The sequence below is a fragment of the Rutidosis leptorrhynchoides genome, chromosome 11 (genome assembly GCF_046630445.1).
Source record: "Rutidosis leptorrhynchoides isolate AG116_Rl617_1_P2 chromosome 11, CSIRO_AGI_Rlap_v1, whole genome shotgun sequence".
Taxonomy (NCBI): Eukaryota; Viridiplantae; Streptophyta; class Magnoliopsida; order Asterales; family Asteraceae; genus Rutidosis; species Rutidosis leptorrhynchoides.
The window spans coordinates 145,997,187-146,009,795 of NC_092343.1; the positions used below are offsets into that span (position 1 = coordinate 145,997,187).

Sequence of the window (12,609 nt, forward strand, 5' to 3'; positions counted from 1 at the left end):
TCATCTGGGTTGAAATACCAGTGAGTGGATGGAGTAGCTTTTTACTGCATTTGTTCTATAATGCAACCATTTTGAATGTGTTGTTACTATTTGTAACCATTAAATCCAAATATGAATAAAACTGAAAAATTTTAATAGCAGGTGCATTTTTTTAATTGACTGTTGAATATCTTTGGTCTGCAACTCTGCAAGAAGTAACTGCTATAACTATTGGATTGTCCATCAAATCGTACATGATGTCATCAAAAACAGTCGCCTACTCATTCCACGGGATGAGTATGTACCATGTTGTCGCTGATATTAAAGCATTTCAATAGTCAATATAACTGTTTATTTGAATTTTGCATTAAATCAAAGTTAATCAGCCGGCTGTGATTTGAAATCTGTTTTAATAAGTGCACGTTCTGTAAGGATTTAGGACCCAAACAACAACAGTAATTCAATAGAATCACTCACCCACAATAATGAACGAAAGATAATAGACTAGAAAAGTAAATCGACACAAGCGAGATAACGTGGTTATATGCAATCGTAGTGATTGCTTTAGTCCACGGCCAACTAGGGAATATTATTGATAATTTTTCTTGGTGTGTTTACAATGAGTTACAAGAGGGTCTATTAATAGAATAGTTTGAGTAAGCTAAAACATTTCCTTGAAGCTTCATGTTAGTTTCCTGACAGCTTCATGGAAGTTACAAGTGAGTTTCCTGACAGTTTCGTGGAAGCTACATGTGAGTTTCCTAACAACTTCGTGGAAGCTACATGTGAGTTTCCTAACAATTTCGTGGAAGCTTCTTGTGAGTTTCCTAACATCTTCCCTCTAATTTCCTTTCCTTTATTGTTTAAAGATCTCCATATTTCCAACAATCTCCCACTTGGAGACTTTGAACAAACCCAACCTTCGTCAACCCAAAATATCAACGACCTAACCAAGAACGTTAAACCACCATTATACCGCCAAACTCCATTTGGGACATGCACACTCAACACATACTTCGGATGAGCAGACTTTCGATACAAGGTCTTCAACACTACTTGTTAGAATTGAAATATCAACTCTCTAATTCCCTAGTCGACGTCTTCTCTCATCAAGTCATGAGAAGACCGGTTGAGGCAATGCAAAACCTCAACTTCTCCGTCGTAACCACCTTAGTAAACATGTCGGCAGGATTCTTTGTATCAAGGACTTTCACCAATGCTAAAGTACCATCATTTATATGTTGACGAATAAAATGATACCTTAACTTAATGTGTTTCGTACGACTATGAAACACCGGATTCTTCCCAAGATGTATCGCACTTTGATTATCACAATACAAGACGCAATAGTCTTGTCTTTTACCCAATTCACCTAAGAAGTTCTTCAACCAAACAAGCTCTTTAGAAGCTTCCGCAATAGCCATATATTCGGCCTCAGTGGTTGACAAAGCAACACTATTTTGTAGTCGAGACATCCAACTAACCGCCGTCTTCCCTATTGTGAAAACATAACCCGTAGTGCTTTTCCCTGAATCATTACATCCACCCAAATTAGCATCCGCATAACCTCTAAGTATGACATTGCTTTTAGAGAAGCACAATCTCATATTAGAAGTACCTTTCAAATAACGAAGCAACCATTTAACCGCTTCACAATGCTCTTTTCCCGGATTAGACATATAACGACTTACAACTCCCACTGCGTGAGCAATATCGGGTCTTGTACAAACCATGGCATACATAATACTACCCACGACCGATGCATATGGAACCTTTTCCATTTCCGTTTTGTCTTCTTCCGTTTTAGGTGATTGACTTTTCGATAACTTTATCATGCTACCCAAAGGCATAGAACGAGCCTTTGAATTTTTCATGTTAAACCTCTCTACAACTTTCTCAATATATTTGGATTGAGACAAGTATAGAGTACCCTTCACACGATCACACACAATAATCATGCCAAGTATTTGCCTAGCACCACCAAGATCTTTCATATCGAACTCATGGGAAAGTATTCCCTTCAACTTGTTGATTTTGAACATGTTGGAACCTGCAAGTAACATGTCATCAACATACAAGAATAAGATTATGTAACAAGACTTTAATTTCTTCAAGTAACAACAGTGATCCGCTTCACATCTTAAGAAACCAATCTTCTTCATAAACTCGTCAAACTTCAAGTACCATTGTCGAGGTGCTTGCTTCAATCCATACAAACTTTTCTTTATCTTACAAACCCACTTCTCTTTACCCTTTACCTCAAAGCCCTCGGGTTGCTTCATATAGATTCTTCATCAAGGTTACCATGTAAGAATGCGGTCTTCACATCTAGTTGTTCAAGATGTAAGTCCTCGGATGCAACCATGGAAAGTACCAAACGAATAGTAGTCATTTTAACTACGGGTGAAAATATCTCGTTGTAGTCAACCCCTTCCTTTTGTTGAAAGCCTTTAACCACCAAACGAGCCTTGTACCTTTTCTTGCCATCCAACTCATTCTTGATTCGATACACCCATTTACTTTGCAACGCCCTTTTATCATGAGGTAATTTCACTAGTGACCAAGTTTTATTCTTCTCAAGTGACCCCATCTCTTCTTTCATGGCAAGCTTCCATTGTATGGATTCTTTTGATTTCCTTGCCTCAAAGTAACTTTCGGGTTCACCGTTCTCAGTATAGAGCAAGTAGTTTGCTGATGGAGAATACCTAGGATTAGGCTTGGGCACTCTAGTCGAGCGTCTTGAAATTATAAGGAATGACAAGGCATATAGCCCTTCAAACTACACGACTAGTTCATTACCTACTTTCACGTTGAAGTTTAATTCCCACTTTGCAGGAATTGTCAAAATTTTGGATCTCGGGTGACTAAATCATGAATTGTTAATATTATGAATTGTTAATTGGTAGTTTGAAATATAAATTGGTTGATGGTGTTATTTTATTTATTACTCCCTCCGTCCCAAATTAATAGAAATTAATAGTCCAGTATTCCATTTTGGAATGTCCCAAATTAATAGTCCACTTCTATAAATAGAAAAGAATAAGAAGCTTAAGTTCTATTATGCACTTAATTTATATTGTTAGATTAAAGGAGAAAGAAAATGTAAGGGTAAAACTGAAAAGTAAACAAAAAGTACAGTATTTTTATAACATTTACTTAAACTGAAAAGTAAACAGAAAATGTTGTGAATCCTTGATAAGGTGTTCCACTTCCTTAGCTTTGACCACAGAACATCTTTCGAATTTCGGGAATTAGTACTGCTGTGTGATTTTTTCCTTTTTTTATTTACAGGTTGGGGTGATTCTGTGGAGTTTTGAATTGTAGGAGTTATACATGGTTTTTTGACGATTTTTGGTTTTCTCTGTTTCTTAACGGGGATGGATTGGAAGAAAAATGGCTAGGGATGAATTGGTTGTGGAGCTGGGCTGTGCAGGATGTAATTGAAACATGGGTTAGCAAGTCCTAACTGTTCATCAAAAGATGGGTCGTTTGAAGCTGTGTTGATTGGGTCATTTTTGTGGGTTGGGGTGTTGCTAAATATTGGGCTTGTGTTTGGGCTTAAGGATGTGGTGTTGTTTTGAGGGCAAGTATCGGGTATTGGGCTGGAAGAGGTTGATGGGCTTGAGGGAGTGGGGGAGTACGGTTTATTGTTAACATTATTAGGGTTAACCGAATTTAAAACGTTCCTTTCTTCCTCTTCATTAAAATTGTCCTCCTTGGAAAATACAGAGCCTTTTGCGAATTTATTGCTAATATCAGGTGTGGATTCGAGATTTGCATTGACCGAGGCCATACTACCGTTAGGGTTTTGGCTATTCCGAGACTGTCATTAACATGGTCTGGTTTTGCTGACGTGTCCAGGGACTCAGCTTTTTCGTTCATTTTTTCAGGTGGGAATGAGGATTCTTCGTCTGAAGATTCAGAGTCTAAGTTTTCTATTTCCTCCATTTCAATTTCTACATTACCGTTTACTTCTTCTATTACTTGAACATAAAATAGTTTCTCACCAACCTTAGCTTCGACTGTTTCATTCAATAATTGGTGTCCCCGGAGTTTGACCAGTATTTTTCCGACAACCAAGTTTTGATTCCCATTTAGGTTGCAATTGTAACAGTCGAAAATATTCCCATACCATCCTGTTATTTTTTTGAAATTCTCTTCAGTCCAGCATGAAATTGGTACACCCTTAATGCTAAGCCAGGTGAAGTTAGTAAGATAAAACTGTTTCTGTTGAAGTAAGTAAGAATAACAGGAAAATAGGAAAAAGAAATATTATAATGTTTTGAAAAATATTTATTGAAGTACCATCTTCTCTTAAATATTTTTTGGAAGTACAATACTCTCTTAAAAAACTCAAAATATCCTCAACGTGCTTTGCACATGTTTCATGTAGGTGTTTTTAACAACCAGTTTGAGAGACTATATACCACACAGACACAAACCTTTTTAGTAATAAAACACAAAGGACCAAAACAGTATTTTTGGACAAATTATAAGGACTATTTTAGTAATTTTGTTATAAAATGTACTCATTAGTTGTTGACTGGGTCGTTGATCTTTGAAAAGTAAATCTGGATCTGATACAAAACCATATGCTAGTTGCAGCTCATTTCACAACTCACTCATAACATTCCAATTTCACTAAAATGGTTATGGTTATTCTTACAGATGTTTCAGAACAATCTTCATCAAGTAATAATCATGATGAGAAGTATGACGTATTTCTGAGTTTTCGAGGTATTGATACTCGTCTTAGCTTCACCAGTCACCTCCACCAAGCCCTTGAACGTGATAATCTCAAAACCTTTTTGGACAATGAAGAGATTCCAATCGGGTTTTATTTGAAACCCGAATTGGAGAGTACAATTAAATCATCAAGGGCTTCTATTATCGTGTTGTCTAAGAATTATGCTTCTTCTACATGGTGCCTTGAGGAACTTGTTCTGATTCTTGACCGACATAAGAACTTCAAACAAATAGTTATCCCCATTTTCTATCATGTCGAACCCACTGACGTCAGGAAGCAACAAAACAGCTTCGGAGAGGCAATGGCAGAACATAAACAGAAGATGGAAGCGGAGACAGATGTGGAGAAAAAAAGAGTATTGGCTAAGAAGATAGAAATATGGAAGGAAGCACTTACACAAGTTTCTAATTTAACTGGATTGGAAGTAAGGGACAGGTAAACTACTTTCTTTCCATTCTTTTGAATATACTATTGATTTTAGTTTAGTTGTCTTTATAGTTAATCATTAAAATATTCTTTAAAGGGGTAAATAGGAGTATAAATTTGTTTGATATATAATCCTAGTTTGTAAGATCTGTGTTGAGTAATTTAAATATCCAAATCCAGTATGATGGATGATCCGTAAGACCAATTTTAATGTAGCGTCACATTCCAAAAGAAACGCCCCAAAAAATGATGTGGCATGTGATTTGGCAAGATATTTGACGCCCTGACGCTGTTAACCTGAGGCCCGTAAAAAATCCGACGGAAAAAAAAGTAGGCGTTAGTGATGTATGGACCAATCAGATTTTTTCATTAATATTTATATATTATTAATTAATATATTTTATATTTTATATTTTATTTTATACCCAACTACCAATAATATTTTACCACATCACCACCACAAATTTAACACTTCCCATTAAAAAACTTCACTTCTTGACATTGCCACATCATCAAAAAGTACATCACCTACCTGCCTGTCACAGGCATGGTTATAAATGGTAAATTCAGATCACTACACTTTAGATCACTGACCCAAATTGACCAAAGACCAAATTTGACTTACAATGCATATTATATTAACACCAGCTCATCACAGTACATTGAAATTAACTGGAGCTCATCACACAAACGGAAGCTAACTGAAACATAATTGAACATTTCATCACGGTACATTGAAATAAATAATCTGAAAAGTGTCCAATACATACTTGAACTTAAACATTGAACCTAAGTACTCCAAAAAATTATCCAATACATAATACCTAAACATAACAATAACAATACTAATACAAACTGGAGTCCTCTTCATTTTCGTTCCTCAATCTTGAGTTTCAATTCAAGCATATTCTTCAATTCCAACAATGCTTCTTGATCCATCACAGGTGGGTCATACCACGAAGATACTTACATTAACTCAATCACAACTCATAATTACAACAACGTCGCACCTGCAATTAAAATTAAAAGCAAATTACCCATTTTCGTAATTTGAAAACTAGGGTTTAGGAAGGGACGATTGAATTTTGGGAACTAGGGTTTGCTAAGATAAGATTTAAAAGTGCTGCAGTTAGTCGATTACAGGAACACATCTTTAAAAGTGCTATATATATGTTATGTATATATAGCAAAAAGACTGAAATAACCTTGGTTATCAATGACGTGACAAGGCACTAACGGATTGTACTTAACTGCAGTTAACCATGGGGATGTAAATGAAACGATATCATACCTTTAAGGGTTAGGGTGGGAAAAAAATACTTTAGGAACAAGGATGAAAAAAATCTAAAACTATAAGGATTAAGTCATTTGAAAATTATATATTACAAATAGTAAATAACCACTGATTCATTACTACCATTTAATATCATGCTAAATGTACGACTATCTAATTGAAGGTTCTTTATGGAAAATGAATTTTCAGGCTGGAGACTGACTTCATCAAAGAAATTGTTAAGGAACTTTCCAAAAGAATACGTGTATCCGTAAGCACTACTTTACCGCTACTTTTTGGGAAGGAGGATGATATTAAATTCATCACTACATGGTTGAAAGAAGGATCACCACATAGAGTCGACATTCTTAGTATTTATGGTATGGGTGGGATTGGAAAGTCAACCTTGGCCAAATATATTTATGACTCATATTTTCGTGAGTTCGATGGAAGTAGCTTCGTTGAGGATATTAGTAGGAAGTGTGTTGCAAAAATTAATGGATTGCTTGATTTACAAAATCAACTATGTGATGACATTTCAAAAGCAAGTTCAATTCCAGTTCATGATGTTTCTATAGCCTCTAATAAAGTGTTGATAGTTCTTGACGATATCAATAGTATAGACCAGTTGGACGCTTTACTGGGAAACAAAAGTTTTCATGAAGGAAGCAAAATCATTATAACGACGAGGGACATGTCGTTGACAGAGAGGTGTGAACTATTGAAAACGAAAGTTGAAAAAAGACATACAAAATACCCACTTGAAGGCTTACCCGAAAACGCATCAGTAAAGCTTTTATGTCATCATGCGTTCAACGGTGAAGACCTTAAAGATGGCTATGAAGAGGTTTCGGAGGATATTTTGAAGTATTGTGAAGGACATCCATTGGCTCTCAAAGTTTTGGGTAGGAATCTATATAATCGAGATCTTTGTTATTGGGAAGGCTGCATAAAAGAACTAAAAAAAGGACCTGAAGGAGCCGTTTCCCGTGTAAATAAAATTTTGAGAGCGAGCTTTGAATCTTTGGAGTCCAAAAATGACAAGGAATTGTTTAAGTATATTGCTTGTTTTTTTGTTGGGATGGATAGAGGTTTCGCAGAAACCGTGCTACATGCTTGTAATTTAAACACTAGCACTGGGATCGAACATCTCATCGACAGATGCCTTCTTCGTATTGGAAGGAATGGCGAGTTTCAGATGCATTCATTAATTCAAGAGATGGGAAGATATGTTGTAGATCTTGAATCTGAGAATCCAGGGGAGCGTAGTTTATTATGGTGTCACGAGGAGTCATTCAAATTGTTGAGTGAAAAAAAGGTAAGAGGCCATATACATGCACATTATTTAGTTGTAATAAACATAATTTGAGTTATTAAAGATGTAGGTAACAGTTAGCATTTATATGCTTTCTATTTTTGTTAGTGTACAGGAAAGATTAAAGGCCTCAAACTTGACATGAGAATGCATAAAAAAGAATTTAAGCTAGAAACAAACACATCAAAGACCTGGAATCCAGAAAAGCGTAGTCTATTATGGTGTATTAAAAAGTTATTCGGAGTGTTGAGAAAAAAGATGGTAAGAAGCCAAATATGCTTGTTAATTAGTAATAATATACAAGTATTTTGATTAATAGATTATTAATGTATAGTAATTTTTTAATTTTCTCTTCATGTTTTTCTTCTTAGGGATTGATTGAAAAAAAGAAGTTACATGGATCATTACTTGAGCTGGAAACAAATGCATTTAATAAGATGGATAATCTAAAAATACTAATACTCAATGATGTACTCCTCAATGGTTCTTATGAAAATTTTCCAAAAGAATTAGTATATTTGAGCATGTATGGGTTCCCGTTACAGTCTCTACCATCAGACTTACCAATGAAAAAGCTAGTTGCTCTTTCATTGTGTTATAGCAATATCAAATGTTTTGATGTCTCTTCTAATAACCTGAGACCTGGAAAGATGCGAAACGTAAGAAATTAGATTGAACGATCCACTTCAATTTTATTTGTTCTTTGATATTGAGTCATTGTAGTTTACTCACAATTATACCATTTGAACAGGTGATTGAATCGTACTCAAAAGATAACAGGTTGCTTGGATCTTTGAAGATTCTTGATCTGAGCTACTCTTATCAGCTTCATACTCTTGGTGGTTTTTGTGAATTCCCTACACTTGAAGCTTTAATTCTTTTCAAGTGCACGAGTTTGGTTGAGGTTTGTGAAACAATTGAGCAATGTCATCAACTTGTCTACATCGATTTCCGTGACTGCACCAAGTGTAAAAAGCTTCTAACAAATATCAACATCTTCAAAAACGTCAAAAAACTATTCCTGGATGGTTGTAATATGAGTGAGCTTCCATTTGAGACACTGAAGTTACAGCCATCTTCCTCTGCCAGGCTATCCTGCCGAGGGATTTCGGTTTCAGTGGGTCTTATTTCTCAAGCTCATTAGTAACATTGTCGCTTTCACATAATAATTTGTCTTGTGATGACTTTCCCATTGACTGGAGTTGCCTGACCTTGTTGAAGAAATTATGGTTGACCGGTAATCCAATTGTTTCGATGCCCAATTGTGTGAAAACCCTTCCAAACCTAGAGGCTCTTTATATGAATAGGTGTGATAAGCTGACATCAATCGAACATCCTCCACGTACCTTAAGATTGTTGGGGTACTCTCATTCCAAAAGTAAAACTAATCTGCTACGGAAAATGTCATTTCATCCAGAAATGTCCCCACTGCTGTTAGATATGAATTTGTATTATCTAGGTACTTCATCCATTGAAATTGAAGGTGTGGTCAAAATCCAACCTATGTCAGGTGTCGAGGAAGTGGTATTACGTAATTTGGGGTGGAGTAATTTAGAGTTCACTAAAACAAGACACATTGAAACTTATAATATATTTAGTGGGCAATCAGAGGGATCTCAAACTCAGGTTTCTCTTATTATATAACAATATATATCTTATTGTAAATGTGATGTATGTATGCTTGTAACTGATTCAGCTGGCTTAATTATAATTGGCAGATGTATTATGAATTTGGAATATTCAGCACAGTTTATGGTGGGGAACAGATGCCAGATTGGATTAGTGATGTATCAAAGGGAGGATCAATATCATTGATCATCCCTTCATCTCCTAAACAACTCAGAGGACTGAATTTTTGCTGTGTGCAAACACATCAATCTTCATATGCTGAAGCATCCAACCAAATCAGACTAAAGTTGCCAATTATTTCAATATTAAATACAACAAAAAATACCAAATTCAGATACGAGCATTGCATTAATGAAGTCAATGTAGGTGGGAAGTGTGTAACATATATAAGCCATTGGATGTTTACATTGAAGGAAATGGAACCTGGTGACCATGTCACTATTACCACGTTAACAAAGGCAGTTCCTGAACAGCTTACAATAGAGTGTGGGGTGAGTTTTGGGTATGATGATGTAAACATTGAAGAAGAAGAAGAAGATGCATTGGGTTATTACAAATCATGGAATCATATAATTGGTGGTGATCTCTCCCCTTTTCAGTTAACTACTATCAGAGAGTACTACTTTATGTGCCAACGGGCTTTTGGGCGATGTTCACGCCGAAGCTTCTTAGTTAAAGGTAGATCTTCAATTTACATCTCTGCACTTCTTAATGAAAAAGTAGTTGATTCGTTTGAATTATTTGACTTGTATCCCGACACAACATAACAATTAACCATTTATTATGTATCACTTTTTATCATATGATACAGCATTCTTCAAAGCTTTCTCACAAAATAAAGTCCAACAAGCTGGTTAGAGCAGTAGAGGTACACTTTACAAACACTTATAGACTTCTAAATTTAGTAACATGAATTAATAATCAATTCTTTTATTTTCTCATGCAGTATGTTACCAAATAACCTTGTAATGTATGCAAGGAAACTACAAAACCAAAAAATTATTGGGCTTATGAAGAAGATTCAAGAAAAGTAATATGCAATGGCAATTGTGGCAGATGATAGGTGATTGCAAAGAAAAACTGAATAATTGTTGTGAATGTATAATTGGGTTCTGTGAATGAATGTAACAAGGGGAATGGTGAGCGCGCTTTGCGGCGCGAAAACTGCGAAATGTGTACCTGCATTTTGCTTTTTACATACCATGCAGTTTATAATTTACATATAGTTGTTACATAGAGTACCACATTAACGACCAAAACTATACAAAAAACTTGATGTTTATGTATTCGTTTACGGCTATTACCAAACATAATCAACATTACACAGTTAACTATATAACAACTTAACAAACATAGGCTTTGTAACAAACATACGCTTTGTAATGTGGTACGTCATTCTTCTTGGCTGATCTCGTTCTTTTTTTTTTTTTTTTTTTTCTCTTTCCTGCTACGTTGTCATGATCTGATATCAATAGTGTTACAACTGATACACTTTAATGTATCGCTTAAGCTGTCTAAACTTTACCTTCAGGTGGAAATAGGACTCTTTAGGCTGTTGATGTAGTTGATGAAAACTCGTTCTCATTTGTTCCTCAAACTCCAGTTTTTCCTTGCATTCTGGAATATCAATCAAAATCAGTGTTAAACCAAAATGAACATAGCAGCAAAACCAAAAGCAAAAAGAAACATCATGACAAATCACTTGTTTCTTGTATGCAATATGAATATGAATGTGTGCGCGTTTGCTTTTTTTTTTTTTTTTTTTTTTTTTTTTGAAGGCTATGCAATATGCACTTTGAGTAATGCCAATTTCCTAAATATTACACGTTTACACTTTAATTAATATGAATGTATGAATTTAACTGTATAAAATAATAGCATTAAAAAAGAGCCCATTTAATACGTAGTAATCAAGTTACTTAAGCTATGTCAAAAAGAAGAAGAAAAAAAGGTAATAAGTAACTTGTTTGTACCCACGAATGATTCTGTGGTGCATCTTTTCAAGGGCCTCTAACAACATTGAAATTTGGTTCTCTTTGTACTCGGTAATATTCTAAAAAAACAGAGGGATGATGCATATAATAATTATAAACTAGATTATAACCCGCAAATTTGCGGGACTAACATATGAATTAAAATTAAATTATTATCTGTATTTTAATCGTTGCATAAAGTGAAATTAACATTTTTAGAAATCGGACAGTTTTAGAACTATCCACTCAATTAAGAATGGATACTTGTGTATATCATTTCATGGGATCAAATAAATACCCGCTAAGAAAGTTATCATAATAAAACCCTATTTACATATAAATGGGTTGTTTGGGGTCTCAAGTATTTCGAATGCATCAAAATGGTCAAGTTAAATTGTTTGACTAAAAAGGAAACATGAAAAACGGGTTGCTAGTAATTCGAAGTTATAGAAAGTTAGAATAGTAATACTGAACAGTAGTTTTTATACATATGTTTCATCTGGTACAAAAATTCTTTTTTAAAGAAAAGAGTTCTTTATAACAGCATATTTTGAACTCTTCGTTACAAAATGCTCAGAGTGAATATCAAATTTCCCTTCTGACGGCTTTAGTAAATCACATCTAAAAATGAGCGTACTTGACTGTGCTCCAAAAACTTGGCCCATCTGTTCATAAAGGGCCATCCTTTAAACTTCTCCATATTGTGCCACTCAATAAAAATAAAAAGAGTTACAGTATTTAGTACAGAGTTGTAATCACTTGCATCCATAAATTTGCTTGAAAACAAAGGGACCAATGAGAACGCGACATGTGGCGTGAAAATCACATGTAATTGGGAAAAAAATCGAAATTTTTTTTTTTGAAATTTCTTTTTCGAAATTTTTTTTTTTCAAAATTTTTTTTTTCGATTTTTTTTTTTAAATCATATGTGATTATGCATGTCAATCACATGTGATTGTAAACCCAATCACATGTGCTTATGCATGACAAATCCAATCATATGTTATTGTACAATTCAATTTAAAAAAAAAAAATTTAAAAAATTTTCACGCCACATGAGATGCAAAAAATGGCAAAAATATTTTTGCCATTTTTTGAAAAAATATTTTTGAATTTTTTTTTTTTCAATCACATGTTATTTTCGCGACAATGTCGCGCTCTCATTGATTCCTTGAATCTCAACTTAATTTATGGACTCAAATGAATATTCTTCTATAATTAATAAAAAATAATTATACAAAAGTTACAATATTATGAACCACCTTCA

The 12,609-nt window shown here is 34.6% G+C and overlaps 1 pseudogene; it reads left to right on the forward strand.

The window, feature by feature from the left end:
* The first annotated feature begins 4,631 nt into the window (after nt 1-4,631).
* Nucleotides 4,632-11,168, forward strand: LOC139875039 (TMV resistance protein N-like; annotated as a pseudogene).
* Nucleotides 11,169-12,609: the final 1,441 nt, after the last annotated feature.